The following is a 24612-nucleotide window of genomic DNA, read 5'->3' on the forward strand; positions in this document are numbered from 1 at the left end:
ATCTTGCTGCAAAGCTATTAGGGGACTCGTCTTGAAACTGTTCGTGGGTACACGCTGTTTATTCAGATTGGCTTTTGTAGCATGGGTGCTGATGGAGACGGGTTATTTAAGGTCCTTATCAGGACACCTGGGGGGCTCAGTGGTTGAGCATCTGCCTTCGGTCAGGACATGACCCCGGGTCCTGGGATCAAGTCCCACATCAGGCTCCCTGTGAGGAGCCTGCTTCTCCCTCTGCCTATGTCTCTGCCCTTCTCTGTATGTGTCTCTCATGAATAAATAAATAAAATCTTAAAAAAATATATGAAGAGGATATCTTGAAGTCAACTCTTAAACACCCACATATTGATTACCCACACAATGTTGGTTCCAGGACCTCTTCCTCCAATGACTGTGTAATGTGTTCACTCCTTCTCTCTGTTGATGAATATATGTTCATTTTTCCTCCTACCTGGATAAGCCAGATCTCCTCTAGGATGGCTCCTGTGGTATATTCTAGAAATAAGTAGAAACTGCTGTTTGGATTTTATTCTGATATTATTTCCCCAAATTTCCTTTGGAGGTTAGTGAATTCATTGAGTGACCCGGGGTGGTGGACAGAACAGGTGGCAGGCAGCTAACTTATGTCAGTTTCCAAATATCTAGTCTGATTAGTGAGAATCCACTACACCTCACTTTCACATAGAAATCTAGACAGTAAGCTTTGTTGTATCTCAGCACTTAGCACAGTGCCTGGCACATAGTAAAGTGCTAAATAAGCATGAGTTTTTTTTTTTAAGATTTTATTTATTTATTCATGAGACACACACACACAGAGAGAGAGAGAGAGACAGAGGGAGAAGCAGGCTCCATGCAGGGAGCCTGACGTGGGACTCGATCCCAGGTCCCCAGGATCATCCCTGAGCTGAAAGCGGCGCTAAACCACTGAGCCACCTGGGCTGCCCCTAAACATGAGTTTAATGATAGAATTTTAATGGTTAAAGACTTGGCCTTCAGGAAGGAAAACACATAGGACCCCTTCCTGGTACATACTTCCTCTACCCTGAGAAGACCCCGTAACATAGAAAAAGTATGTGCATGTATAACCCTTAAACTAAATTGTAGCCAATGATAATAAGTGTTAAAATATCCACTAAATACAACTAAAATGTTAGGGCTTCAAGAGTATGTATATTATTCTCTTCCTACACAGACATTAGCATGGGATAACAGAAACTAATTTTAGCAGTCACCTCTACTACTTAAATCACACCCATAAAAATGAGACTTTCATACAGAAATAAAACTAAAATTTGCCAATACACCTCAGAGTAAAATGTTATTTAAGGATTAGTAAAACATTTATTTTCCTAGCATGTGAATAGGACACTTGTTCTCACAACTTTCCTTCACGTCTCTCAACAGAACTGAATCTTCTGGCATCTGGAATAGATTCTTTCAAATGCATACATCCACCTGTTTCAAATTCAGACTCCCCAGAATCAGTAAAAGGAAGCTCTTCCAGATGACATCAGTGGGATGGGGCTCCTGTCATCCAAGCACTTTGCCAAGGAAAGAATGGGATCCATTCCTGTCATTAGAAGTGAGCTGAAGGGAAATAAAAATGCTACTTACTAAATTAAGAAAATTGTGTTATTATCACTTACCAAGTTTACAGAAGTGTGTGTGCCGTATAAAGCATTTTGCCATAATAAGCTTTGCTCTATGTCATTTTCTCTTGTTTTTTAGCAGAACAACTCAAACATTGTCTTCAAGACTGTTGTGTTCTAGTTATGCAAGATGAGTAAGTTCTAGAGACGTGCTATACAATATTGTGCCTATAGGTAAATATATTCTATTGTGCACTTAAAAATCTGCTGAAGGTAGATCTCCAAATAACTGTTTTTACCAAAAAAAAAAAAAAAAAGGCAGGGAGGGGGACATAAGGAACTTTTTGGAAGGAATAGATATGTCTAGTACCTTGATTGTGGTGATAGTTCCATGAGTGTACACATAGGTCGAAACCCACTGAATTGTGTATATCAAATATGTGCAGCATTTTGTGCATCAATTTCACCCTCACTAAAGCTGATTTTTTATTTTTTACTTTTTTTCAGATTTTTATTTATTTATTTGAGAGAAAGGGAGAGAGTACGAGCAGGGGGGTGGGGCAGAGGGAGAGGGAAAAGCAGACTGCTGGGTATACACCAGGCACTGTAAAGAGGGTGTTGGGTTCCTGCCCTTGAGGAGCTTATGGTCTCTCATGGAGATGGACGTGCAAGGAATTGTCAACATGTCATGGCAACGGCTACCAGTGGAGATATGTAATGTTTATAAATAATATAGCAGAGGAGTTCCTGGGTTAGCCTGAAGGAATGCAGGAAGGCTCCATGACCTGGGAAAGTTATTAAGAAGATAGTTTTTCAGTTCAGACTTGGAGCACAAGGGGGAGATTATTCATGTGTACACATATTTACTAAGTACTTACAAAGTGTTTAGTGGTGGGTATATGAGTGTGAACAAAGCAAATGTGGACTTTGTCCATATGGGGCTTACAAAATAGGTAATAAATAAAGAAATGGCTAAATCTGTAATTACTAGTTTTGACAAATGTATGAGCCCACTGTGGGGGAGTGAAGGAGGGTATTACAAGCTGAAGGAACAGCATGTGCAAAGACCTGGAAACTGAGAACTCAGTGTGCTTAAGAAATGAGAGGGGCACCTGGGTGGCTCAGTGGGTTAAGCGGCTGCCTTGGGCTCAGGTCATAATCTCCGTGTCCTGGGATTGAGCTCTACATTGGGCTCCTGCTCAGCGGGGAGTCTGCTAGTCTGCTTCTCCTTCTCCCTCTGCCTCTCCCCACCCTTGTTCTCTCTCTCTCTCTCTCTCTCTCTCTCTCTCTCCCTTCCCCTCTCTGTCTCAAATAAATAATATCATAAAAAAAAAGAATTGATGAGAGCCAATGCAGCTGACAAATAGTAAGTGCAGGGTGAATGCAATGATCTGAGGTTGAAAAGACAAACAAAAGACATATCATAAAAATTTTTGAGAAATTTAGACTTTACAAAGGATAAGGGGACAACACCAGAGAGTTTTATCTAAGAGAAACACAGTCTGAGATAGTATTTCTAAACTATTTAGTTGGCTGCTTTGCAAAGCAGAAAAGCCGGTTGGGGACAACTATAGTAAACTAGGTGACGAGATGGTGTCTTAGATTAGGGTAAAGATAGTAGTCGAGGAGAAACAGCTGGAGTGGTCATGTATTTGGAAGTAGACAAAGTATAGGACTTGGTGATAGATTGGAATGAGGGATTGAAGAAGAAGAATAATTAAGGATTTATACTCAAGCAAACAGAATGGCTAGTGGCTCCATTTACTGAGGTGGGGAACTCAGGAGAGAAATAAGTTAAGGAGACAGAAGTTGGAAAACAGAAGATCTGTTATAGACATTACGTTTGAGGCCCCTTGAGATTTCCAAGTGGAATTACCAAGTAAGCAGTTAGAGAAACGATTCCAAAGTTCAGAGGAAGCATTGGCTGCACAAATTCATTTCAGGTTCATCTACACATAAGTAATATTTAAAACCCCAGGAGTGGGTGAGATCACTTATGGAAAGAGGGAGAGAAGTAAGACACAGAACCGAGCCCTGGGAAACACTATCATTTAGGGTGCGGGTATAAGAGAAACCAACAAAAGAGATCAAAAAGGAACCAGAATGATTCGAAAATATATGTCACAATGGAATGTAGTGTCATGGAAACCCAGAAAGGAGGAGGAAGGAATGGTTAAACATGTTGAATGCGATAAAAAATAAGGAAGAGCTCCTTGTATGTAGCAATATGGAAATCACTGGTGGCTTTGATGAAAATAATTTCAATGAATTAATGGGACAGAAACATGGTGGATTAGGGTCAGGGAGTGAATGGGAATTGAGGTGTAGAGGGACCATGTAAAGGCAACTTATTCAAAAAGTTTTTTGTAAAGGGAAGTAGAGCAGTAAGATGATAGTTTGAGGAGGACAAGAAGACTAGGGTCATTTTTTTTTTAATTTGTGACAAGGGAGTTGGGCAAGAAGAAGGATAGTTTGTCAGTGATGACAAGATGGATAAAATGGCCACAAATGAAAGGGTGAGACTTGGTTGCAAGAAGATAAAAGATGGCTTATTGTCAATTTTCTTAAAGTTTCAGAGGCCAAGTCATCAGGTTAGAGTGGAAGTTATCAAAGGCAGAGAGTAGAGACCTTGTGGTGTGAGGTAAGAGAATTTAGTAGGAAGCCACTAACATGGCTCCCAATAAGCCTAACCTCCTGCTTGTCATGAACTTGTGTAATCTCTTCCCCTTAAGTGTGAACTAGACTTGCTAGCCTTTTTTTTTCTTAAGATTTTATTCATTTATTTGAGAGAGCACAAGCAGGGGTGGGAAGGGGCAGAGGGAAAAGGAGAAGCAGGCATCCCACTGAGCAGGGAGCCCAATGTGGGGCTTGGTCCCAAGACCCTGGGATCATGACCTCAACCAAAGGCAGACGCTTAACCAACTGAGCCACCCAGGTTCTCCTGGACTTACTAACCTTTAATAAATAAAAAATGGCAGTGATGGGATGGAAAGTGAACATTCCTTGTGTTCCTTGTGGGATGGAATCTCAGAACATTCCTTCTAAGATTATGTTATGACATGAATTGGTTCCTTCTTGGATACTCTCTCTCTCACTCACTCTTTCTGAAGGAAGTCAACCGCCATATTGTGAGCTGCCCTGTGGGGAGGCCCACCTGTCAAGGAACAGAGGGCATGGAACTGTGGCCCTCAGTCCAATAGCCCATGAGGATCTGAATCCTGCAAACAACTCCATGACCAAGCTTGGAAGGGCTCCTCCTTCACTTGATCCTTCAGATGAGACTGCAGCCTGGGTTGGCAGTTAGCCCATAAATGCATAAGAGACCCTCATGTCTGAGACTCCCAGGTAGGCTGCACCCAAATTCCCAACCCACAGAAACTGTGAGATGACAAAGGGTTGTTGTTTTAAGGTGCTAGATTTTGGGGTGATTTGTTATATAGCAATTAAAAAAAACTAATACGGAGAAGAAAATAAGGAACAGGAATCTTGAAAAATGAGAAATTTAGTTCACTAGAGAATTATGGTAGGACTGACAGCATTAAATAATCCAGTTATTAAGAAGTCTCACCTCAAGGGGGCACCTGGGTGGCCCAGTTGGTTAGGCATCTGACTCCTGACTTTGGCTTAGGTTATGGTCTTAGGGTCATGAGATCAAGCCCCACCTCGGGCTCCATGCTATGTATGGAGATTGTTTGGGATTGTCTCTCCTCCTCTCCCTCTGTCGCTCCCTTGCTCTTGCTCTCTTTCTAAAAAATAAAATAGAAATCAAAGAAGAAGGAGGAGGAGAAGAGGAAAGAAAGAAAAGAAAGAAGGAAGGAAGAGGAAGAGAGGAAGAAGAAAGAAAGAAAGAAAGAAAGAAAGAAAGAAAGAAAGAAGAAAAAGAAAGAAAGAAAGAAAGAAAGAAAGAAAGAAAGAAAGAAAGAAAGAAAGAAAGAAAAGAAAGGAAAGAAAAGAAAGGAAGGAAGGAAGGAAGGAAGGAAGGAAGGAAGGAAGGAAGAAAGAAAGAAAGAAAGAAAGAAAGAAAGAAAGAAAGAAAGAAAGAAAGAAAGAAAAAGTCGTCTCAATTTAGGGGGTTGCCTAGCTGGCTCAAACAGTAGAGTGTGCGATTCTTGATCTAGGGATTATGAGTCCAAACCCAGTTTGGGTATAAAGAGTACTTAAAAATAAAATCTTGGATAAAAAAGAAGTCCCAATTCCATGTGGTCAAAATATAAAATATTTTATATTTTTTTCCAATCTATGCATTCAGTTTTGCTCTTGCAATCCTCATTGCCCATTCCTTCATGTAGCTGGGGGACAAATCATAACTCGCCACTCACTTTCAGTTTAAAAGCCCATATGATTTATCATGCCAATCCCTTAATTAAAATGTCTAAGATTTTGAAGGAATACCCCAAAACCATCTGTGTGGTTTACAGGTTGGATAACCAGTGCTCTAAACTGTTATAATAACGTGTCACCAAGGGTATCCCCAGAATACTACGGCTCCTTAGCATATTCTTTATAATTCTGCCAAAACAAAACCAGAAGGATATGCTACTTTCTATTTTCTCTAGAATTCATTTAAACTATAAGAACAACTATAAGAAAAATGTCTGACTACATTATAGAGTTGTGTTTCTTCATTCTTGATAAAACCTGCCTTTAAAAATGGTGTGTCCCCCCCAAAAAATAAATAATAATCAGTACATGCTGAGCAGTACATGCTTTGTGTGTGACTTCGTGGCTTTCATCTGTCTACTGATGCTCCTAAATTTATTATTGCCTCATGCATGTCTTGATTTGATTTGATGACCATTGATATGTACTAGGTGTCTTGTTTAGCACTCCATGTCTTTGATACTTGGTTTTTTTTCCTTAATATTTCTAATGTTTTAGCTGATATGAATGCATTTGGAAGGATTTTTGGAAGGATTAATTTATCAGTGAGACAGTACTTGTTCACTGCTTTAGTCCAAGTTGGCAAAATATCTCATGTGCTCCTGTTAGCATCGTATCAATTTTATCATTTAAATGTATTCAGTGCCTAAGAGAGCCTGGGATAGGCTGACCTATAGGAGTGCTTGAGCACTGGAATTATTTTTATTTCCAAATATATTTTCTTGACTACTAAAACTGTGTGTGTGTGTGTGTGTGTGTGCAATTCAGAACTATTATTTTCCCCCAACCTCCTCCCATGCCAGTACCTTGAATTGGACATAAAGATGTGATCCAATTCTACAACCTATCTTTCCCCTCTCTCTGAGTCTCCCCTCTGGGGATGAGGACTTGGAGACACAAACAAGAGAGCAGAGGTTATCCTGAGCAACTGATGTCTTCCTGGTGGTGGTGATGGGGAGCATCTTTGGTCCATTTTGTCTCATCTGATACTGGTACCCTCTGCTAATATGGTGGCTTATAATATATACCCAGTGTATGTGGTTTGCGGGTTGGTGTCAGGTTCACCCCTATCTTCTCCAAGACTGAGGTTCCCTTCAGAGAGGAGCACCATGTGTCTCTTTGTCCCTGACAGTGGTCTACACCCTCAATCACTTCCCCAAGCTGGACATCCCCTGCTGGTCCAGAGGCTTCCTGGAGAGTCCTCCTTCCAGCCTCTCATCTGAGTTCTGGACTCCCTTATGTTGAGCCATGGAAGCCACTAAAGCCCTTTCCCACATTCCCTGAAGGCCAAAGGAACTACACTGAGGTTCCCCAACATCCATGTTCTTCATACAAAGCAGGTTAAACCATGGGCCTTACTTGCCCTGCTGGCAAGGGTTAGAAGGCCTCTCACCTTAGAAATGTCAGGCAGAGGAGACATTGTTTCTATAGACATATATGCTCCTAAACGCCAGGGGACACATGTCAAGTTCTCCCACAGACCCCTTTATCATGTTCCCCTCTGGTTCTATGGAAGGCATCAGAATAGAACAACAGGTTTCCACTTTGGAACCATGAAGCCAAAGAGTGAGACACCAGCCTCCTCTTCTTGCAATTCATTTACCTCTGCAAGTGACTCTCTGGATGCTCCCTGCACACACTTGACTGTGGGAAACAGCCCCGTGGCTCCATGGAGAGAAAATAGAAAAGGCAGGCATTCCCCCCACCAGGCCAATGACTCCTGACTACATAGATTCCCCCTCTCTGCCCTACTTAGGAATATGGGGGCAGGATAGGAATCATGGCTGAGGATTGTAGGGAAGCTTCTGTAGCCTCTTTAATAATCCATGACGGAGTGTCTGGCTCTAAATGTGGGCAGTTGCTGGCACTCACTGCTTCTCTAACCTCTACTTTGGAACCCCAGCTCCTGAGCCAGGAAAATAGTAAATGTCTCACTTTGTGTGGCAGACAATCATTGGAGGATATTCTGGGGAAAGAGAATAGCATATGCCAAAGCCAAGAGGCCTTTCAATAGCATCAAAAGACCACGGTTACAGATAAGTAGATCCATATGCTTGATTTGCAAGGACCTGAGTCAAAAGATGAGGCTGAAGACACAAAAAGAAAGCCAAATGTGACAAGATCTAGCCGCCTTTCCAAAGAGGAAAAAATATGTATTCAAAGTGATACAGAGTGATACAGAGTCTACTGAAAAATTTTTTGTAAAAGAGTTGACAAGACCCAATTTGCAGTGGGGGCTTAGGAAGGGGGCTCTGTGGCAGTGTGTCAGGGAGATTATGGGGCTGCATCTAGAAAGAGGACAATCTGTCTCAAGTGAGAGTGGAGAAGGGCTTGCTCTAGAGCATTAGTGGCTGTGATGTGCTACATGAGCGGAGGTGAAAGGCATTTAGGATAGACCAGACAGGTCTTTGTGAGTAATTAGGTGCAGGGCAAGAGGGAGGAAGGGACATTTACAATGGTCCATTGGGTTCTGAATTGAGGAAGCTGGTGGATGATATTTACAAAGACAGAGAGCTCAGCAGAAGAAGACAGGAAGCTCCGCTTTGGACATATTAGGTTTGAGATCTTTATGGGACATTCACATGAAGCTGTCTGGTTGGACACGCAGGAACATCCCCCAGTGTCAGCCTGGCTGGAGATGTTGATTTGGATGTTGGAGCCATGAGTGGGAGTGGGGTAAATATAGAGTGATAAGAGAACTTGGGATAGAGTTCTAGGGACCACTGACATTTTAGGAGTGGGAAGAAGAGGAGGAAACCACACACACACACACACACACACACACACACACACACACACACCACTAAGAATTTACCCCTGAGGTAGGTGGGAACTGAGAGAGAGAATAGTGCCACAGAAACTCCTATAGGAGAGGTCAGGTAAGAAGGCATTTGAAGAGTTTCCACTGGATGTAACCACCATATTATATCATATCTAGAAGGTGCTGAAGAGTTAATGGAAGGTGAAGTAGAGAGGGCAGAAGGAGAAGGCTACTGGGAAGGAAAGAAGAGAAAGAGACCATAAAAGCTGGAGGGGACTCGAGGTCAAGAGAGGATGGTATGTGTGGGCAAGAGGGCGTGCTGGGGGTTCCACTTTAATTCAGAGAAGGGGTAGGAAGCTGATGTTGAGGGCTTCCTACCCTTCCACATGCTGAGATGACCAGGAATTTTAGAGATGCGTATTTATGTTAGCCTGGGACTTGCTAAAGCTTACTTACCACTGTCATGAAGTCTGTCATACTTCAGTAGAATTTGGTAGCCAGAGATTTCCAACATCTGACTTTCAATTCTTTACATTAGCCAAATTATGGAAGCAGCCCAGGTGTCCATCAAGAATATTAGTCAGCCAAAAAAAAAAAAAAAAAAGACCTTGCCATTTGCAGTGACATGGATGGAACTAGAGAGTATAATGCTAAAGGAAATAAGTCAGATAGAGAAAGACAAATACCATATGATTTCAGTCATATGTGGAATCTAAGAAACAAAGCAAATGCACAAAAGGAAAAAGAGAAACAAACAAACAAACAAAAAACCCAGACTCTTAACTCTAGAGAACAAACTGATGGTTACCAGAGGGGAGGCGGGTAGGGGAGATGGACGAAATAGGTGAAAAAAATAAAATAAAGTAAAATAAAATAAAATAAAATAAAATAAAATAAAATAAAATAAAATAATAAATAAATAAATAAATAAGCAAGCTTCAATTATTTGCCTAAATCTCTACTTTTCCTCCCAAAAAAAGGAATATAGAAACCAGGAATACTATAACAGTGTCTCTGAAGACCTGTGGATCCACTTGACTTGCAGCGAAATATTCACATCTAGCATTTTGATAGAAACCATGAGCATCTTTGGAAGCATGCCTAACTAAATTAGCAGTCATCTGAATCAACCAATAACTCTTCCACCATTCTTCCAAATCTAGATGATCCCCAAATGCTGCTCAAGAAAAATACCCCATGTGGAGACTGGTCATCAGGTTCATGCTCGGTGGTTTCCCCCAGACGTTGCCTGTGGAGCCTTCCCTCCATCTCTGTGCAATGTCAGGGTCATGCCTCCTCAACCTGCTGTGGATCCAGCTCCCCTTCTGCTCTTCCCTATGACCTTATTTCACACCTTATAAAGGCGAACCTATTGGGAAAAAATGTGGTCGCCTTCCCACGTCAACTCTTTAAACTCATTTTCTACTTCTTCCTTCATTGTCACAATGAAGGAGGGGACTCTTCTCTGATCCAAGGGGCAGTATAAAATAGAGCAGAATTCACCCCGTGCCCTTGGTCACATCCCCTTGTCATTTCTCAAACACGTTGCTCCTTTGATTAGCTGCCAGCATGTGTCTGACATCCTCTCCCTCATCCGTACACCATCCTCACCAGCAATCTCACCCTTCTGTGGCAGATGACTTTGGTTATTGTGACCAAATGCTTTAGTATGTTCCATGTTCAAGACCTTACCTTCAATCCCCACCCAACATGCCCCCTCTGGGGCCCTCCCCATCTTTCCCCTTCCCTAGATGGCTAAGTTCCTCTAAAGTGGGGTCTGCTTATGCTGCCTCCACTTCAACCACCCCAATCTGGCTTCCACCCCCACGATGCAGGCTCGGTCACTACCTGCCTCCACATTGTCAAATGCAGGAGCATCTTTGGAAATGTCTCAAAGCCATTAACTCAGTCTCTAGCTTATTCCTGAAATACTTTCAGCGCTTGGTTTTTATGAAACCCTCCTCTCTTGGCTTTGTCTTTTCCCTTCCTCCAGTCCCTTCTCCTACAGCCATGATGGTCTTAAATGTAAGACCCCCACTTGAATCTTCCAAAGGCCTCAATAAATCCTGCCGAGCTCTCCAGCCTCAAAATCATGCCCCTCTTTCCAATGCTCACTGCCCTCCTGTCACCCTAGATTCCTTCCATTTCTGAGAAGGTGGCTATATCTCCTGCCTCAGGGTCTTGGCTCATTTTGTACCCTCTGTCTAGAATACTCTTTTTCCCTCACCCTGACTCCTCACCTAGGTGAAACCTACTTTAATGCTTAAATGCCACTTCCTGAAAGACACCTTCTCAGTCTATAATTAGTTCTTGCAACCCTCTTTAGATTTTCTTTGTAAGATTTATCATAGTTTTTGCTCTTTATCTATTTGTGCATGATTGCTTAACGCACATCTTGCCGACAACCCTGTCACCTCCAAGAAGTCAGGGTCTGTGTTTATTTTCCTCCCAGGAGCCAGCATTGTTGTGGCTCCCAAGAGGTGCTCAACGAATATCTATTGACTAAAATAAATCACTATGTTGAAATAACTTTGTACAATTTGAGCATTATATTCTCAGTATCCTAATTATATCATCTGCAAAAAAAAAAAAAAAAAAGAAAACAATTCCTCCCCTCTCTGGTCACAAGATGGTATGGTGTTGTGGAAAGGTTGTAACCCATCTGGGGACACAGGGAGACGGCTCTGGCTCTGCCCGGAGTCACAGCTTTCTCATTTGTAAAATAGGGGTAACCATCATACCTAACTAGAATTAATAGAATTATCGCGAGGATTGAATAAAGAAAAAAAATAGGAAAAGTGCTTTGTAAACTGCAATGTGCTAAATAAACATAGTTATTAACATGACACTGCCGTCAGATTTAATTCTGTTGAGGAGGCTTATTTCCTTATTCGTTTTCCTTAAAAAGAAATAGGCCAATTGGTTGTTTAAGTATTGCAAAAATATAGACCTGTCGTTTGGCTCTAGTTCACACCTATTTTTTGATTCACCTAGAAATATACCCTGCACCTGCTGTTGAGGAGAAATCGTGGAAAGCCTCTACTTTTTAAAAATATTTTATTTATTCATGAGAGACACACACAGAGAAAGCCTCTATTCTTTAAAAAGCTGTATTTTGGGATGCATCAATTGGATTAATTTATTGAGACCAACATGTTGGAATGGGAAGTCACCTACAAGGAATGTATGTTGACATATGAAAGGACCTGGGCCATAAAAAGTTGAAGGAGCAAATGTCTTAAGCAAAAGGATTCCTCTGTTATGGCCAAGCTGAAAGGCCATCTAGCTCAAAGCACAGTATATTGGGGAAAGAGGGAGGGCTGTGTCCTTGCAGGAGTCTTAAAATTGTATACTTCTTTAATTCTAAATGATGGCTACATAAATATACATCAGCCTTTCTTGGAAAAGAGTGGGTAAAAACCCTAAACAAGTGTTTTTTTTTCTTTTTTTTTTTTAGTACAGCCACTGACAACCCCAAGAAAGTTTCCCATGAGAGGGTTATGTGCATCTTTCACCCATGATCCCTGGCATCCTCTCCTTTCAGTGACACACAAGACATTCCAGCTCCAACCAAAGGGGGACGTTTGGAAGCTCAGAACTATGATTTCTACTCTCATGTCAACTTTGAGGGGGATCAACTGTTTCTTTTAAAAATTCCATTTGCAGGGCACCCGGGTGGCTCAGTGGTTGAGCGTCTGCCTTTGACTCAGGTCATGATCCCAGGGTCCTGGGATCGAGTCCTACATCAGGTTCCCATCAGGGAGCCTGCTTCTCCCTCTGCCTGTGTCTCTGCCTCTCTGTGTGTGTCTCTCTCATGAATAAATAAATAAAATATTTTTAAGTAAATAAATACAAATTAAAATTCCATTTGATGTACATTAATATGTCTAACACATTCTTTCTTAAAGTGGTATTCATTGAAATGGGATGTTTCAAAAACTGATTTACTGATTTAGAAAGATCATTGACTCAGCATTGAGTCAATCATGTTAAAAGTGCTTTCTCATAAAGCTGGCAAAATAATTCAGTAAACAGGCAGAGTGGTTCATGCTTGCTGCAAATTTCTTCAGTTTTACAAGATCATGGATATATAAGCCCTACCAATATCTGCAAGCATTACAAGTATCTGCAAGTTTGGACATCATCCTGATGTATAAAACATGCTTTGTAACTACCCAGTATGTGATAAAACTGTCAAAAGTGCATGGAGGCAGCTGCCTAAATTCTGAAAGCAAAGTCAAGGTTTTATTTACTCTGTGACAGTGTAAAAGTTGCAAATTTTACAGCATTATGGAAAGTAAAACGCTCACCCCAACTTCTGTTTGGTTGTTTAACTCATGCTACGGGGATTTCTCCCAAGCACTAAGCATTTACTAAACTGCTCTATTTCTAAGATGAGATGCTACACATATTTTTAAACTTTTTATCGAAGGTACATTCCTCTCTACATACATTGCAGTCAGAAAAGGTACATGCGGAAAAGTGCTCACGTTGTAACACACTATTTGGTGAATGTTTTCCAACTGCTCACATGCATATAACCAGCACCAAGATCAAAGAAACGTGACCAGCCTCTCGGACCCCCTTCCAGCAACTACTCTTCCCGAGGAGAATCACCATCCTGACTTCCAACAGTCTAAGTAATTTTGCCTGTTTTTATATTTCATATAAATGGAATCAGTATGCTGATTTGTGTCTGGTTTGTTGTGTTCAACATTGTGTTCTATGTACTTCGTTAATCTGTTTATAGTCAAATGCTAACGTCCACAACATAGTAGTTCTTATCCGATCATTCAATAAATATTTGTCGGCCTCCTAATGTCTGCCGGGAACAAATGAATCCTCATTCCTAGCGATAACGTTTCAGGGCTCGCTTGTTTATAGAAGGTCATAAATAAAACTTTAGTTTACTAACACATCTTTCAAGGTTGATTGCTTTGCCAAACTGAATTCAACTGAAAAATAATTTTAAAAAAATTATATACATAAGGACACAGGCAACACTATTTTTCTTTAAATAGTCCCAATTTCCATTGATATTAGCAGTCTCAATGTTTACTCAACAATCAGTGATTTTGCTCATGACATTTGTGATACATGTAATTTATTTTGTCGAAAGATTTATAAATCCAAATTCTTTGAAGCAGTCAGTTCTTTGGACAGATTTTTTTCTCTACAGCAGGTGGTGTGGCTGCTTGAGGGACACACTGAACCAGGGCTGCAAATCCCCAATTTTGCCACATATTAGCTGTGTCACCTCAGGCAAGTTTCTCAACCTCTCTGAGCTACTTTCTATATTCTATTAAGAAGATGGTAAGCCTACATGATTTTGGCAGTCTCTCCTAGAGCCAAATCCTATCCATCTTTGTTAGAAATAGGTACTACTTCCCAAACCAGTCGAATCTTCAAGTATAGGGAAGAATTTGCTACAAACAAGAGAGCCGCACCAAAGGAAGCAGGAGCTCCATCAGGTTAAAGAGGACTACCTGCTGCCATGTACTGAGCTGGCCCTGGACCAACCCAAGATGAGACATTCACTCAGTAGAGAAGCACCCAGAAGGGCCCAGGAGACAGTGCCTGACGGGTTTATCTACTTGCTTAAAGAGGTGGCTCCCTCCCACATCCAAAGAGTAGCACAGAAATGTAATTTCTTTTAGACAAACACCCCTGCTATTGGAAGGAAAGCTCCAAAATTGTGTTTCCACATTTTAAGCTTCCATTTAACTACCCAAATGAAAAGCCACATCTGGCCTCAGTGGCAGCATTTCGGGATCCATTTTTCCCGAAGAGAACAATGATCAGAGGTGCTCTTTTTCCTTGGCTCTATGAATTTAGATTAAGACCTAATCTAGCAGATAACAACAAAAATAACACTTCAGGACTTCCTTCAGTCCTTACAATTCTTAAGCCTAAGCCCACAGCTAAAAAATTGCTGTTAGTAGATAAGAGACACGTTCCATTGCTGCTTCTGCATCCTCCTTCCTATGTGCCCTCAAAGAGGGGGAAATGGGATATTCTTCAAATTTAAGGAGTAACTAATAAAATGGAGCCCAAACTGGAGAGGGCGTATGATAAATAGACTAATACATTGTCTGCTGAAGTTCATGCCTGCTTTCCAGCTGGTTAGCCATGAGCTCATGGCTCCATTTAGTTCATAAAGATTGAGGAAAAACCCAAGCCAGAACCCGTTGATAGGGGCTTTCTGTCCTCTTCAAATAGGGAATCACAAACATTTAAATCAAACCCCAATCCTATTTTTGGTTTATTTGAGGCAGAAATACATCAACACAGTTTTTTTTTTCTTTTACCTCTGAAAAGTAAGTCACTGCTTACGTAAAACAAACACCCCAGAAAGGAAAGCTTCATCATCCCCAGCCTGCAGTGGGATTTGGGGAAGCGTGCTGACGCAACTCAGGATTTCATTTGCCAAATAACAACTGAGCTCATCTGTACGGAGTTGGTAAATTTGAAAAGGTAAACTACTAGAAATGTTGCATAATGACACCATAAGAAAAAAAAGTCATTTTTCAGTTTGCTGTTCCTTAAACTCTTTGAATTCTTGCTTCAGTGGCTCTGTTGAGTCACAGCTGTGATCCATGTTGGCACGAACCAAAAATAACATGGCTAGCTGCAAAGGTTACGGGGTTTGGGCCAGCTTTTTATGGCCACACAGCAGTACCTTTCTGTTGAGTGGAAATGTAACATTTAGCTTGTAAGGGAAATCTTTCTCAAGCAGGTTCTTATTCAAAGTTGTCTTGGGTCTGACTCTCTGCTGAGAGCCAGAGTGAGCAGACTGCTCAGAGGATAAAATACACAGCATTAAAAGAACACGCTTATCTTCAGGGCACTTCCTCTGAACATCCTATGCTGGACCAGACCACTAATGGAGAAAATGAAGCTTGTTACTCAAGCAACATGAAATCAGCTCTACATCTGACTTTGATTAGAAAACATAAGCCCTGTTCAGAAGCTTTTCCTCTTCTTTTGCTTACTCCCCCCAACATGGCACTACAGACTGCTTCACTTTTTCCAATCATACAGTGATATTTGGAAAGTTCCATTTGCTTCCATTAAGAAAAATACAGAGAAGGAAAAAATACATAATAGCCATCTATCATTTTGTATGTGGGGTTTAGTTATGGGATTTTCAAAAAAAAAAAAAAAAAAAAAAACAAAAAACCCAAACTCCAAAACAAAACCTATGTGTTGTAAGAATAATGTAAGTATCATAGTACTAAGCCTATTCTCTTTTTAAAAAATGATGTGTGTATTTAAGTAATATTTGGTTTTGTAATCTCTCACCAAGGGTTTGTTTTACCCTGATCTCTTTTTTATTCATTTTTGTCATTTATTCAACATAGATGCATTAAATACCTCTTGTACTTCAGGCATCGAGACACGAAGGTGAGCAGCATCAGCCCTGTGGCAGGGAGTCTAGTAGGAAAGACTGACGTGACTCACCAAATAAGTTTGGCAAAGCTATGGTAATAAGGACTCCTCAGAAAAACATCACATTTGGTAGAGCATGATGCTGGAGGGTTGAAGCTCATCAGGGAGGTCAAGAAAGCCATCTCCAAGTAATGGGGCACCTGGGTAGGCAGCCAACTCTGGATTTCAGCTCAGGTCATGATCTGGGGGTCATGAGATCGAGCCCCATGTCAGTCTCTGCTCAGTGGGGAGTCTGCCTAAGATTCTCTCTCTCCTTCTCCCTCTGCCCCTCACCTCGTTTGCACTCTCTCTCTCTCTCTAAATTAAGTAAGTAGTAGCTGAGCAGAGAGTGAAAGGGTAAGACAAAGTCTACTTTGAGTAAAGAGGGAAGGAAGAGCAATCCAGGTGAACTGTTGCTTCCTGGTGCAAATCCCCTGCATCAGGAGAACTAGAGGCAGGTCTGGGTAGCCCCAGGGCACAGCAGAGCCCGAGAAGGACTTGGGGGTCAGGGAGGAGGCTGGTGAGCTGGGAGGCTCGGAGACCCTGCACGGACTAGTAGCCACTAAATAAACATTTAGTCTTTCTCCCCAGAACAGCAGGAAGCCATTAAGGTGTAGTAATGAGTAAGTAGTGGGCGACTTTGTCAGATTTCAGATTTATTCTTGTCATGCAACTAATGATTGAGTAAAAGAAAAAACAAAACTCTGGGAGATCCAAAAATGAATTATTGCCTTAATTATTAATTATTGTTAGGAATACCCCTAGCAACATGTATTAAGGATAAACTTGGCACACACACCAGTTTCCTAGCGAGGACAGACAATGATTCTTCTCTTCAAGGTCATAGAAGACTGTGATTTGACCCAATCCTGGTAACCTTTGCCATTAGTCATGTCGGTTTTGGCCAACCCAACTTACCTGTTTCCAAAACACGGGGAGGAGCTCTGGCAAGACAGGTCCAATGCCCTCGCTAAGCCAGTGATCCCAAGGAGCCTCAGTCCCTGGGTATCTCCAAATAGAACACTTGTGTAAGGTAACGGGTGACTCTCAAGAGCCCCACTGAAGACTGCTTATCAGGATGCTAGAGCATTAGCTGGTGCCATCCTTCCAGAAGGTGTTTTTACATTCTGGTTTGCTTGGAGTGAAAAAGAGCCTCAGACTTTATAAAATTAAAGAGCAACCCCGCTGTGGTTTACCTCTGAAGTCTACCTTCCCAAGCGGGCTTCCTCACGGACTCCCACAAGCACCCCACTGCACATCCTACACCTTGGAAGTCAGCTTCCAGTGCCTTCCTCTCTCTCATGCCTACTTCTGACTAGTGAAGGCCTAGCCAGGTTCACACCCTTAAGACATCCTGCATCAAGAGAACAAACTGTAAGCAAAGTTCTTACAAGGGAAAAGTGGTTTTTTTTTTTAAAGATTTTTAGGCATATTTTCCAGAACGAGGAGGATAGGATGATAATGTATAAGCAAGGCCTCCCTCCCCAGGCCCCTGACACCAGTCAGCCGGTCCCTGCAGAGCGGCCCCAGTGCAGCTGAGGAAGTTAGCTAACCACACAAACCTGAGCAGGCCCTGGATGGGTAATGAGTAGGATGTTCTCAGCAGACCTGGAAGTTGGACTGAAGGAGCACATGTCACATGTCACATGTCACAAAGCTTAGAGCAGAACCCAGTGGAAGACCCGGCAAGGGCTTTGCCTTACAACAGATTAGTCTAAGCAGGGACTCATTATCACTCCCGTGGGCCCCAGGGATTTCTGCTTTTCTGGTCCCTTCTCCATTCTCTATATAATGTATATTATATACAATCATTATTTATATTCTATATTACATGTCTATATACTGCACGGGTGTAAAGACAAATATTATAGATTAAGGCGAAATCTTCAACGTGAAAGTTAAATTCAGACATTTTCACAAATTGGTAAGTATTGTGGGCTCCCAGCACGGAGCCTACTGTGCCCACTGGCTGGGCAAGAATGACCTTTACACACATTAAGGCTTCTCGGGCCCGGGGGTGCAGGTGGTCCTGTGTCCACACTCTCACAGCCCTGGTCGTACTGTGAAAATCACTGTCCCTCGTCCCCATCGGTCTGTGAGCTCTGGGAGCACAGAAGCGTATTTTGTGCAAGTTTTCTTCATAAGGAGGAAACTTAGGAAGAACGTGCCTGGCACTTCATAGGGACTTCCTAAATGTTTGTGAAATGAGTAAGTGAGTACGTTGACTGAGGTTGGGGCGTGGTGACGATCACGCAGCTGTACTCACTGGGCTCGGAGGGCCGGGAGGCTGCATCTGAGGCTCAGCGATGACCCTGTGTCAACACCCTCGGCAGACGGCTGGGAGGCAGGGTCAGAGTGGGCCTGCCCACGGGGGAGCTCGGCCTGCAGCGCCTCCCAGCTGGCCTCCCCACGCCTCGGTTTCTCCAGCCTTAAAATGAAGAATCCTGGGGACACCTGGGTGGCTCAGTGGTTGAGCATCTGCCTTCAGCTCAGGTTGTGATCCCGGGGTTCCGGGATCGAATCCTGTATCAGGCTTCCCTGCAGGGAACCTGCTTCTCCCTCTGCCTGTGTCTCTCATGAATAAATAAATAAAATCTTTTTAAAAAATAAAATAAAATAAAATGAAGGCTCTTGGAATTGGGGTAGATGTCAAGGAGGATAATAAGCATGGAGAACTTAGCACGGAGCTGTCAGCACCTGTCGACTATTATTGTCAGTTCTCCTGAACCTCTTCATCCATGTAAGAGGAGCAAAGCTTTCCGTGTTACCGGGCCATGGTGAGAAGGCAGGGGGACAACGAAGACCCTCTTGCCTGTGCGGAGGACACCAAGACAGGCGGTGTAAGGCGATGGAGCACCTGAGTCTGTGTCCTGGCTCCAGTGCCTGCTGGCAGGACACTTCTGAGCCTCACTTTGTTCACTCACCAGATGGGGACAATGCCTACCTCCGAATGCAGCTTCGGGCCGAAAGGATGCGGTGAGTGTGGCAAGAGAGCTTTGTAAAGTCCAAGGTGCTACGGAAAAAAAATCACTGCCCAACTCGTGTCATGGGTCACAAGTATCCAAAGCAATCAGTTCACGGCTGAGGGTAAAGGAGGCAGGGCAGCCCCGGGTGGCTTGGAGGTTTAGCGCCTGCCTTTGGCCCAGGGCCTGATCCTGGAGACCCAGGATCGAGTCCCACGTCGGGCTCCCTGCATGGAGCCTGCTCCTCCCTCTGCCTGTGTCTCTGCCTCTCTCTCTCTCTCTCTCTCTCTCTCTGTGTCTCTCATGAATAAATAAATAAAATCTCTAAAAAAAGAAGAAGAAGGATGGCAGCATGATCTGTCCTGATCCAGGGCTCCCGTCTATCTCCTCCTCTGCTGTCCGCCCCCTCGGCCTTTAGCATTCCTTCCTTAGAGCTCTACCTTACAGCTCCTTTGTGTTCCTAGCCCCCAGACGCTGGCCAACCCGAGCCGCTTGCCCCCACGGGCCCCCTGGCAGCCTGAGGTCCCCTGGAATCACTTGCTCCTCTGGGGAGCTCGGGCCCGGGTGAAGGCCTCAGGCCCTCTGGCTGCTCTGGCTGAGCGGCCCAGGCCGCACCATGGGGGTAACCTCCAGGCACCACGGGCTGCCCTATTCCCCTTCCCTGCAATGCACAGACCCACGAGGTTTCCTGCCCGTTTATAAGGCTATTGTTCTAGGCTTAGGAGGAAGTTGTAAAACAGTAAAACAGAAGGAAAAAAAAAACAAAAAACAAAAAACCCCCTGCTGATAGCTTTATCCTCCACAGGAAGGTCAAAGCGACCCCTTCCTGCAAGGGACAACGTTAAGCCCCCCAAAGGGGCACATGGGACTCTGGTGCGACTGCAGACACCGCCACCCAGCCGGTGACTCACCCTCCCGGAGGAAGGGTGCGGCTGCCCACGGTAAACAGAGCAGAGCACCTAAGCCTGAGAAGCCTGGGAATGCACCCCCCCACCCCCGGGACCAGGCTCCCACCGGGATCAGCAGTGTGGACAGTTGGGTCTGGAGGAGGTCGCGGCAGCCCCCTGCCCTCCACGCATCTGGGTCTTAGTCCAAACGCCAGAACATTTGGCCTGCGGTTCAGCAGAGACCTCATCTCGGTTTTATGGTTGCAAAGTAGGATTTCCTCCAGTTTCTGAAATTATTTATTCTTTCTCACCAGGTCATCTGGGTGTCCACCCCCCCGGGCCCCCATCATCCCTCCCTGTACCCCAGACCTGAGTGCTTCCCCCAGGGAGAGCTGGTGCAGCTGGCAAAGGAAGCCTCCCTTGTGCAGGCACTGGCCCACCCACCCCGCCCGGGCCCAGGAGCCCCTCGGAGGACAAGCATCACCCCGGGCCTGAAATCCCTCTGCCCATGGCCTTCCCGGGTGCCCTCCTGGCCTGGCTTCTCTAAAGGGCCACTGGCCCCGCTGGGTTGCCCCATCTTGTCCCACCCAGTGCAGGTGGGCCCTGGCAGCCTCATCTGGCACCATATGTCCTGCCATCAGGGCAGGTAGGTGGCTTGAGCTTGCCCAGAATGTCCGGCCAGGAGGGAGGAACTGGAAATCAGAGCCCACTACTCAGTCCGTGTGTTTATGTGACTGGAGGTGGAGGGCCACAAATTTTCAGGAGGTGAGAGGTGGCTGTCTCCCACACTGAGGTGCAGGATCCGATGGCCTGCAGGTAAACAGTAAGGATCCCGTGATGAGGGGTGCCTGGGGGGCTCAGTCGGTGAAGCTTCTGCCTTCAGCTCGGGTCAGGATTTCGGGGTCCTGGGATCGAGCCCTGGGTTGGGCTCCCTGCTCAGTGGGGAGTCTGCTTCTCCTTCTCTCTCTCTATCCCTCTGCCCCTCCTCACCACTTGTTCTCTCTCTCTCAAATAAATAAATAAAATCTTTAAAAAAAAAAAAAAAAAACCTTCCCATGATGAAATAAAGCCAAAGAGAGAGAAAGGTGGAGCAGGTAGGGAGCGGAGGAGAGAAGGAAGGAGAGAAAGGAAGAAGTGACTTCTTGGTGTCTGATGGCTTTCAGGTTCTTGACTCCTGACCCTTCCCACAACCACACTCTTCCCCGCCCTCGGGTTCCATGAGACACACCTGTGTCCCTGTGACTTCTGATATTTACCCCCTTAGTAAGCACTGGGGCTGCCCCTTGTCTGCATTTCCCCTTTTTGGCACCCACCTCAATTTATTGTCCACATTTCCACCAGTGTCCTACGCCTCTTTCAGAGGAGTGTGATTTCAAAACAATACCTATGACTTGAGGTTAAGTTAGTCGGCATAACCTGATCACCCAAACACAGCTGCAGGTTACAAATGACCCATCAGCCACTGAGGCCAACGAGATGTGAGGAACAGTCTGATGAGAAGATCTCTTGGGGTCTTCCAGAATGACCCCCTTGCTCACGGCTTGGATCCTGATGAAGAGGCATGCACACCAGGGAGCTGATGGCAACTGTCTTATAACCATAAAGAGATGACACCATGGAAAACTACATGGGAAAACTGAAAAAATAGGGGAAAATGTCTCATCTTGGAAGACATCATTGAGCTGTGAGATGAAACCATTTCTAAAGTCCATCCTCCCCCAGACTATCCAGTTATGTGGTCGAAAAAATTCCTTTAAATATCTTAACAAAAGTTCCGAGACACTATCCCAATGTACACATCTCTGTAGCAGTAATCCCAACCCACCTCAGTGGATTCTGGGGGAAAAAAAGAGTAAGACAGGAAAAGGTACTTGAAGACTTCCCAGGTACTAGCCTTCCTCTGCCACTAACTAGCCATGGGACCTTCAGGAAGCCGTGAACCTGCCCAGTAATGTATATGCTGAACGAAAAGTAAGCTTCCAACACCAACATTCACTAATCTTAATTATAGACCATCAGCTCCCACTTTTATTGAGTCCTATGGGGTAGTTTAGCATTAGGTATCTGTACTATGCCACGTTCTCGAACTCAGAAACTAACAACAACAACAACAAAACATTTTAGCTGCATTAAAACTCTGTCAGGCAAGACACCCGGGGTTAGAATTCTAGCGCAGTAAGGCGGAGAGGGGAAAGGAGGGAACGCAATTGAAGAGTCGCCTGGCTGAGCACTGGTCACAAAAGCCAGTCCTTGGAGCATTTGTGAGTTATAATGATCAACGAATCTGTGGTTTTGGTGGCCCCGCTGGTCACACCCAGCCAGGGGACACCCTTCACTTGAGCTGTGTGGTTGTGGTTGACTCCAACAATGGAAAGAAGAGCTGGTCCATCAGGCTTTGTGAAAAAGGATCTAAGTGTAATATTTAACTTAGGCTTTGAGTTAGTTAGAGAATACATTGGCCCCTTAAAAGTTAGTATTTGTTATTGATATTATTTTTAAGACATTTTTTAATTGTCAGAGATTGTTTTGTTTTTCCCTCTGGTGGCTTGGTTACTGTTAAGAAAATAAAACCTGTCCCAACCCAGAAACTCAGAACTGATACTCCAGGTTCTCTCACTGGAAAGAATAACAAAAACAAAGACCAGCGTAATTGCCTTACACCACAAAGGGCACCTACAAGATTGTGCGTGCGCACGCACACACATATATATACACACCCCATTCATAGAGGATATTGGACCCAATCATACAGGAATCAAGCTGGGACTAGACTTGCCATATGGATTTATTTTCACTGGAAGTTTCCAAATATTCAAGTTTAGAGCAGACTTCAGTACCATGTTTTCAAGAAGTCTCTTCTCCCCACAGCTTTAAATAAGCTGCGCAGAAGTCAAGCATGATCTCAAAAGAACAAAGCAGGAAATGTTCATAGATCATCATTTGGTGAAGTACCAAGGATGTATCACATGACAGGATCAGTATATCAGGCCAATTTTAAGACTGATGTCTATCCATGCTAGAAATATAATACTGGAGAAAAATATAATTCTGGAGATTGTAAAGAAACAGTATGGTATGCATTTTCCAAATGCCTTTAGATTAGCTTTTTTAAAAAAAAAAATGATGGTTGGTTTGGTTGGCCAAAAACGTATTTCAAGCAAAAAATATTTCATAATTTTCTCGACTCACAGACTCCAAATTTGAGAACTAGAAGAAATCATAGTGATTACCCAGTCCAGTCTCATCAGTGTTACTTGGCATATCTCTACTTAGTTATATAGAAAACTAGTTTGAAATAGAACTAAGCCTAGTAAGAGTGCATACATTCAATATAATTTTATTTACATGAAATCCAAAAATGGGTAAAACTAGTCTGTGGTGTTAGAAAGCAGAATATTGGCTCCTTCTGGAAAGGAGGAAGGAGAGAGGGGCACCTGGGTGGCTCAGTGGTTGATTGTCTGCCTTTGGCTCAAGTCGTGACCCCAGGGTCCTGTGTTTGAGTCCTGCATTGGGCTCCCCACGGGGAGCTTCGCACTCTGCCTGTGTCTCTGCCTCTCTCTCTGTCTCTCATGAATAAATAAATAAAACCTCTAAAAAAATAAAAGGAGGAAGGATAGACAGGAGGGGTCTCTGGTGAAGTTCTATCTCTTGATCCACATTATGGCTAGTTTTGTGCATGATATTTGTGATATTTATAATCAAGCTGCACATTTATAATCTGTACACTTTTATATATATGTTATACATCAATATAGAAGTTTACTTCCCCCCAAGGAGAGCATAGATAACCAAATCTAAGTAAAAAAAAAATAGATGTCATTTTGTTCTCAATCCAACATTTACCTAAGAAACCCATTAGCTTTTTATCCACCTTTTAAATTAACATACAGTCAAATTCACTGTTTTTTGGTGTCTTCTTCTAGGAGTTGAACAAATGCATGCAATCAGGCCACCGTTATGAAGTTCCAGAACAGCGCTCTCAACCCCAAAGATTTTCTTGGGCTGCCCCTTTGCAGCTGACCCCCTCCCCCACATTCACCCTTAGCAACCACTGATCTGTTCCTATAATTTTGCATTTTCCAGAATGTCATATAATTAGAATCATACAAAATGTAGTCTTTTGAGTCTGGCTTCTTTCACTTTGCACAAGCATTTGAGATTCATCCATGTTGTTACGCGAACCAGTAATTTGTTCCCTTTTATTCCATCCTGAAGAGTATCCCTGTATTTGGATGTGCCATGATTTGTTTATCCATTCACCAGTTGCAAGACATTTGCATTGATTCCAGCTTTTGGCATTCACGTACAAGTTTTTTTGCGCACAAAAGTTTCCAGTCCTCTTGGGTAAAAACCTAGGAGTGGGGTTGCTGGATTATACGTTTGGTATATGTTTAACTTTATAAAAAGACAAAACAAAACTGCCAACGTTTTTTTCCAGAGTGGCTGTACATTTCATTCCCCTCAGCAATGGCTGAGAATTCCAATTTCCCTGCATCCTTGTAAGCACTTAATATTGTCTCTTTCTTAAAAAGCCATTCTAACTGGTGAAGAGGTCACGTTTGTAGAGAACATTTGTCCAAGATTCTGCTAATGGTACACAAAAAGTA

General features: G+C 43.4%; 1 long non-coding RNA gene across 1 annotated transcript in view; it reads right to left on the minus strand.

Annotated features, from left to right (window-relative positions):
• Positions 1–1425: 1425 nt before the first annotated feature.
• Positions 1426–24612, minus strand: part of LOC140594908 (uncharacterized) — a 57922-nt gene continuing 34735 nt past the window's right edge. Inside the window, exon 3 of the long non-coding RNA XR_011996181.1 lies at positions 1426–1584. This is a non-coding gene — a long non-coding RNA (uncharacterized lncRNA). The remainder of the gene's footprint in view (positions 1585–24612) is intronic.

This window comes from Vulpes vulpes, chromosome 12, assembly GCF_048418805.1.
Source record: "Vulpes vulpes isolate BD-2025 chromosome 12, VulVul3, whole genome shotgun sequence".
Lineage (NCBI taxonomy): Eukaryota > Metazoa > Chordata > Mammalia > Carnivora > Canidae > Vulpes > Vulpes vulpes.